A 7355-nucleotide genomic window follows, 5' to 3' on the forward strand; every position below is an offset into this window, starting at 1 on the left:
TAGACAAGGAGTGTTACGGTTGTCATGGTGAAATAAACACACTGGCTATATCTGCGTAGACTAGGAGTGTTATGGTTGTCATAGTGAAAAAGAAAACACGAGCGATATGTTTAGACGAGTGGGTTTTGGGTTTGTGAAGGTGATAGTTTGAGTTTTGAATACGTTACAAATTGTTCAATGTGAAGTGGTGATAGTCTATCAGGCCCTGTGTCTTTACAGTTTGAACCGAAATATCACCATATGAGAAATGTTATCGTCTATGTTTTGTTTTTCTAAATTATGGTGTTCTACTTTAATGGACGGTCATTAACACTAGAAGTGGGGATATAGTGCAGTGCATGGCAAGGTTTCTTCAGCACGTCCTGGATAGGAGAGTTGTAGCAGGAGTCATCTTCATACTTCCGGGGAAGGTGAGACGGCGACCGGAAAGGAAATGTCGGACAACCTTGAGTTCTGGCAGGAGTACTGCCAAGACTACGTGGGGTTTTAACTAAACTTTATTTTGTTTTTTTTTCATATTCGCTATTGTACTCTTTTGTATGATACTGTAAATTTAGTTAATAAGGTTAAACATTTAAGTTAAGATTAAGTCAACCTATAAGTCTTAGTTGTTTTATTAATTGATAAGAATTCTTTTTTTTTCCTTTTTCATTCTGTGTACATATATTTCTTCTTATAATTAAACTTTGTACATACAGTTCTGCTGTCCTTTCTTATGCATAAACACTGCTTTCAACTTGTTAATTTACCTATGTTTTTATTTGTTGTTCACGGAATATTACGATAATTCAACAGGTGGGTAGGTAACACCCCTAGGTTTTCTGTTATCTACATATAAAGGAAAACTCCAGCGGTTATAATTCGATAATTGTTTATTTAGATAGGGGTATTTTGTTGTTATATTGTGGGCATATTGTTTCGGGGTTTTCTTTATTTCCAGGTGGGGAAAATTACGTGGCGCCTGAGGAGCAAATTATTCTTTATTGTTTTGTTTCTTTTTTTCCTTTTTTTTTCCTTTTGCGATTATATATATATTTTTCCCCCATTAACTGACCCCCTACTCCGCTGAGCGTGGGCAAGTATAAACGATAAATATATAACTAATGATAAGTCAAATTTGGCGGTTATATCTTTTTTCCAATTAATATTTTCTCAGAACAGTTAATAAAAAATTAATTTCTTAATTTCCTTCAAAGAAAGATGGTCCGGATGCAATCAATGAAAAACTCAAATAGTTGTGAAACTATATATTATGAGCCAACGTTTCGCCCCACATTTCAGGGCTTCATCAGGGCTACAATAAGATATAGACACTAAATTAAAAAGATGTACAGTGAAACGTAAAAATTAAATAAGAATTATAAAAGGTTTTAGACAGTTATTGAAAACGGAAATATAAAATACTGTGCACACAAAAGATGTAAAATTATTTATTATTCCCTTTTCTCCATATTTTGTGTGTGTGTGTGTGTGTGTACTGTACTTTATATTTGTCCATAATTCCGTTTTCATTAATTGTTTAAAATATTTTATTATTATTATATAATTTTACCTTTCATTGTACATCTTTTTTTTTTTTACCACACCCAAACAATCTTTCTTTTATATATTACACAAGGACAACCAAACATCTTCTATAATTTTTTGAACATTTAATTTGCTAAAAATAAAACTATATGAGAAGAAGAAAAAAAAATTCATACAATAAAATCTTTCTAGACTTTCTACGTAAAATAGATACCATCAACGAATAAACAAACAAATACCAATCCATTCTAGGAATTAATTTCAACTGAAATACATACATCTCTATTATTATTAATTAGGATAGAACTTTGACAGTGTAAATATCAGAGAGTGGTTTCCATTGGGCCTCTAGATGCTTGTCTCTTCCAACAATAGCTGCCACTGTGATTGGTAGATCGAACGGACCAATGAGCTTACTACATATAATTGCACACAGTTACAGATACAGGTTTATTAAATCTATGATGTTGAAATGATGAAAATGTTAACGATATTGTTTTACCCTCAGCCATAATACTCAGATGCCAATCCGTACCCCTTCTCTACCTGCTAAGCGACCAGATGAAAAATATTACATTTTTATCAATTTGATTTTGTTTATGTGCAGAAAATAGAAAATTCCTAAGGAGAAAATCATTTAGGAAATTAAATTGAGTGTTTCATAATCATGACAGACATTTTAGTCTACTCGGTAGGTCAAGGTAACATACATCACAATGACGGATTCGTATAGGATTTTTTTTTCTAAGCCCTATGGGTGTGTGAGGTTGATGTCAAAGGATAATGGGAAGCTTATTTTACATTTAAAGGGGAGGCTGAGGAATAGAATACTTTCGAACTCGGGAAATGGGGCTCCAGGTTTTAGGCTCAAGTGTAAGTCAGGTAGTCCTCAGTTTAGACTGAAGCTGTTAATGTGTGACTGCCACCCTTGAGGCCAAGTACAAGATCCGGGGAGAAAAACTCCAAAAGGTTTGGGTATTTAGGGAGTTTATAATGGAAGTAATGATATCTGGTTCGAGCTAGATCGGTTACATATAGAACATTAAGGTCTTTATGTATGATTTTATTTGTGACAAAGTAAGGAGCATCGAGGATATTACGAAGTATATTGAATTGTAAAGATTGGATATGAGATAGTACAAGAGCCGGAAAGAAAAAAAGGCAGTTATCTCACCCCAATTTTTGATTACTTTAATGAAAACTAGGTATAATTACTAGTCAAAATTGACGAGTCGGCCAAGTATAGGTAGCAACAATTCTGCTTCTTCAAATCCAAAGAACAAGACAGCTTTAGTCTCCATTTTCTTCGTTAGTTGTTAATGAATTGATAAGCCTTGTCGGTAGACTGCTGGTTTTTTCTCTTAATTCGTAAATCTTTTCCACAGCGTCAAATCTATGATCGGAACATAGGGAGGAGGTCTGAACACCTAGATTAAGAATAGGACACAAATCTTTCTTATTCACGTCTGACCAACAAACAACCATCTCCAAAGTGTCATCATTGTTGTGTCAACTATATTTTCCAAGAATGCCCTGTCTACACTACGGGTTTAAGTAGGTTAGATGTATCAGTAGCTCTTATTGATGACGAGAAATCCATAAAAACTTAATTTTTTTTAAGTAGGAATAACATATTAAACAAAATTTAAATCAAATTTTTTAAATCATTAACTATCTCAAATTTAAAGAGTTTAAAAATTCTGGTCAGAAACAAAATATAAAAAAATAAAGGAAAGAAAGGAAAAAATTATAATAATAAATATTTAATATCAAAGCGATAAATTCAAATATCTAAGAAAATAAAATAAGAAACATAGGAGTTGATGAATGTTGGGTTTTACGTCCTTTATAGTACAAGATCCCAAGAGGAGAAAAAAGGTAGTTATCTCACCCCAATTTTTGATTACTTTAATGAAAGCTATGTATAATTAATAGTGAAAATTGACGAGTCTAAAATAGTGGCTTTTTTATATTCAAAAATAGACCATGGCCGAGGCAACGCAAGAGGTAGATAAAATAGATTGTAAAAATTATGCAAACATACTTTATTTATCTAAAACCAGTACTGTAATAACTGAAAGTAAACATTAACTGTTGTTATAAGGATTATTAGTTCGTGATAAAAAAAAAAAAAAATTAAAATTGATTTATCATGTTCATACAAAATACAGAATGTCCTTCAAATTTTGAAAACAATGATTTTAAATTAAAAACCAGATAGCCCTACAATCTACTTCAATGTTGTAACTTCAATTTAGAATCATCAATGAATTATCTTTAATTATGCAAAAAATGAACAAGCCATATAAGGGCCGTTTGTGATTCAGTCGAAAATTCGGCGACCGAGTCAAAACGCCAACTTTACATTTTGACAACACGTTCTGTTCGGACAAGTTCTTTTCGAAGCAAAGGTCATTTCGATAAATTGACTCCTGAACGATATACCTCTAGCAGATTGATTTAACGAACGTGTATTCTGAAAACACGTTCAGTTCGGTAAAGTTCTTCCCGAGGATAAGTCTTAATTTCTTCAACGACTGACTCAGTGACCGTGTACATTTTGAATATACGTGAAGTTATGACAAGTTGTTGTTATTTGTTAGACCTAATAGTACAAGAGCCAGGAAGAAAAAAAGGCAATTATCGCACCCCAATTTTTTATTACTTAAATAAAAACTAGGTATAATTAATAGTCAAAATTGATGAGTCTGTCAAGTATAGGTAGGGGGAATAAAAAATGGTGGCTGTTTCAAAACCTTAAAAAACATTCATTTTTCATTCGGAGCTCTATATCATAAAAACTACCAACAACACTAGAAAATCTAAGAGTACATTATTTAAAGAAGAGTAAATTTTCTGAAATATTAGCCCTATTTACTATAGCCTATTTACGTCCAATCGTTCTCAAGATATAGTTTTTTAAAAAACAAAATTTCTTAAAAATCTACTGATAGATTAGTTAATTTATTTTGTACAATCTATATCCCAGGAACTATGTGACGTACAGATGTCTATTAGCACTCCAATTAAAGCTAGTTTAATGAGCTATAAAGTATTTTATGACCTTTACCTTCGCAGGAATATTATTTTTCATGATATTTGCTAAAATATATTGATTTATAGTTGTTGGGACAATAGATTTGATTTATGCAAAACTTATTTTAAATACCATTGGATGTACAGATGTCTGCCAGCACTCAAATTAAAGCTAGTTAAATTTACTACAAAATAGTTAATTATGTTTATCTTTGTAGGAGTAGTAATTTTTATGATATTTGACAAAATAAACTCACAAAATATTAATTTCTAGCTGTTCGTATAAAATGTTGGATTTTTGAAAAAATATATCTCTAAATCCATAAGACGCACATATGTTTGCCAATACTCAAAATAAAGGAAATTTAACTTACTATAAAGTAGCTTATGATACTTATCTACGTAGGGGCAAGTTTTTAACAACTATAAATGAATTTATTTTAGCGAATTTCATGTAAACTACTATTCCTACGAAGGCGAAGGTCAGAAACTTCGTTATAGTACATTAAACTAGCTTTAATTGATAGATTGATTGATATAATTAAGTGCTAATATATATCTGTACGTCAAATGATTTTTGAGATATAATTTTTTCAAAATAAGTTCACTTACTACTGATCTTTCAGTACGTCCCATACAATATTTTTATGAAATGTTGCTTTTTAAAAAGCTATACCTCGAAAACTATTTAACGTAATAACTCTATTAGAGCTCATATTTTAGCAAATTTACTCTTCTTAAAATGACATTCTCTTAGGTTTTCTTGTGTTGTTCCTACTTTATAAGATATACTCATCAATTTTGACTATTAATTATACATAGCTTTCATTAATGTAATCAAAAATTCGCTTGAGTTAACTGCCTTTTTTTTCTCTTCTTGGGCTCTCGTACTATAAAGGACGTAAAACCCAACAGTCATCAACTCCTATGTTTCTTATTTTATTTTCCTAGATTTTTGAATTTATCCCTTTGATATTAAGTATTTATTATTATAATGTTTTCCTTTCTTTCCTTTATTTTTTTATATTTTGTTACATACCAAAATTTTTGAACTCTTTAAATTTGAGGTAGTTAATGATTTAAAAAATTTGGTTTATATCTTGTTTAATAGGTTATTCCTACTTAAAAAAAACTAATAGCGATTTTATGGTTTTCTCTTCACCATTTAGAGCTACTGATACATCTAACCTACTTAAACCCGTAGTGTAGACAGGGCATTCTTGGAAAATATAGTTGACACAACAATGATGACACTTTGGAGGTGGTTGTTTGTTGGTCAGACATGAATAAGAAAGATTTGTGTGTCCTATTCTCAATCTAGGTGTGAGAGAAAAAATCAGCCGTGTACCAAGAAAGCTTATCAATTCATTAACAACTAACAAAGAAAATGGCGACTAAAGCTGTCTTGTTCTTTGGATTTGAAGAAGCAGAATTGTTCATTATAATAACAAGCTTTGAATCGAAAATACATTTAGATAAAAAAAGTAATGAGAAAGGATCTCTTTGATCCACCCGTGAAAAGTTAATTCCACAACGAAACTTTTTTACAACTCAGAGAAATCTCCAGCTCTTTAATTCGAGAAGAGCCTTTTTCCCTCTCCCCCAACCCAGATCAAAGAGGCGTCGGGAAATAAAATTTAAGATCAAGCATACTAATAATTAATAAATAACAAAAATGGAATATTTTTCACTCAGTGAAAAACTGCTTCGCTTAGGTCTAAATATATTTATGCACCGAATATAATAATATTGGAAGAAGATAGTTGGAGTGCGATGAAAGCTTTTCTAAATTTTTGTGCTTTAAATCTGAAACTGCTGCTATACAAGATCCGTAAATTCCTACCCCTACATATTTTCTGATTATCCGTTCTTATCTCTCCGGCAGGTTATTTCAAGTAAATCACAACAGCGCGTTTTAATCTCTCATTGCTCAGCCTGCTGGTGTACCTCAGGGTAGTATCCTTGGTCCTATCCTTTATACAGTTTTTACAGCTGACATCCCAACCCATCCTAACACTATTCTCATCACGTACGCCGAGGACCCATGCAAATTGTCAGTGAAGAATGATCCTTCCATTATATCCCAAGCCTACATCACCACCCTTGAAGAAAGGTGCCGAAACTTTAAATAAATTCCAATAAATCCCACTAAATCACATTGACCCTTCGCCGTAAACCTTCATATTGTCCCACAGTATCTTTTAATAATACCTCACTTATTCCTGTTGAACAGATCCGTTACTTAGGAGTACATCTGGACAAATGACTGACATGGAATCCTCATAAAAGGCCTGAAAAGACAGGAGACTGCTCGTCGATTCCGACTATTACAACATTTACTAGACAAACGGTCTAAACTTCCAATCCATTACAAAAGACTGATCTATATTACTATTATAAGGCCTATCTGAACATATGGAGTTGAGTTTTGGGTCTCTACTAAAACGTCAAATTCCTCCCGAATCCAATCCTTACAGTCCAAAATCCTTCGTAAAATCCTTAAAGCTCCTTACTTTGTCACAAATCAAGTCATTCAGCAGGACCTCAATGTCCCATTTGTTGCCGATTTGGTCAGAACCAGATACCAATCCTTCCTTGATAAACTTCCCAATCACCCAAACCAACTCGTTTCTAACCTGGCTTCTCCTTCATTCCCTGAAAATTCTCCTAGGCGTCTGAAAAGAATTTGGTCTCGAGACCTTCTCCTCTAGAAATATTTTTGGAGTTCTATCAATGGGTAGATTCTCCACATGTTTGTATCATGTTATTATATCGCTTACAGAAAATTTAAT

The sequence above is a fragment of the Halyomorpha halys genome, unplaced genomic scaffold, assembly GCF_000696795.3.
Source record: "Halyomorpha halys isolate HHAL.00 unplaced genomic scaffold, Hhal_1.1 Scaffold1748.1, whole genome shotgun sequence".
NCBI lineage: Eukaryota > Metazoa > Arthropoda > Insecta > Hemiptera > Pentatomidae > Halyomorpha > Halyomorpha halys.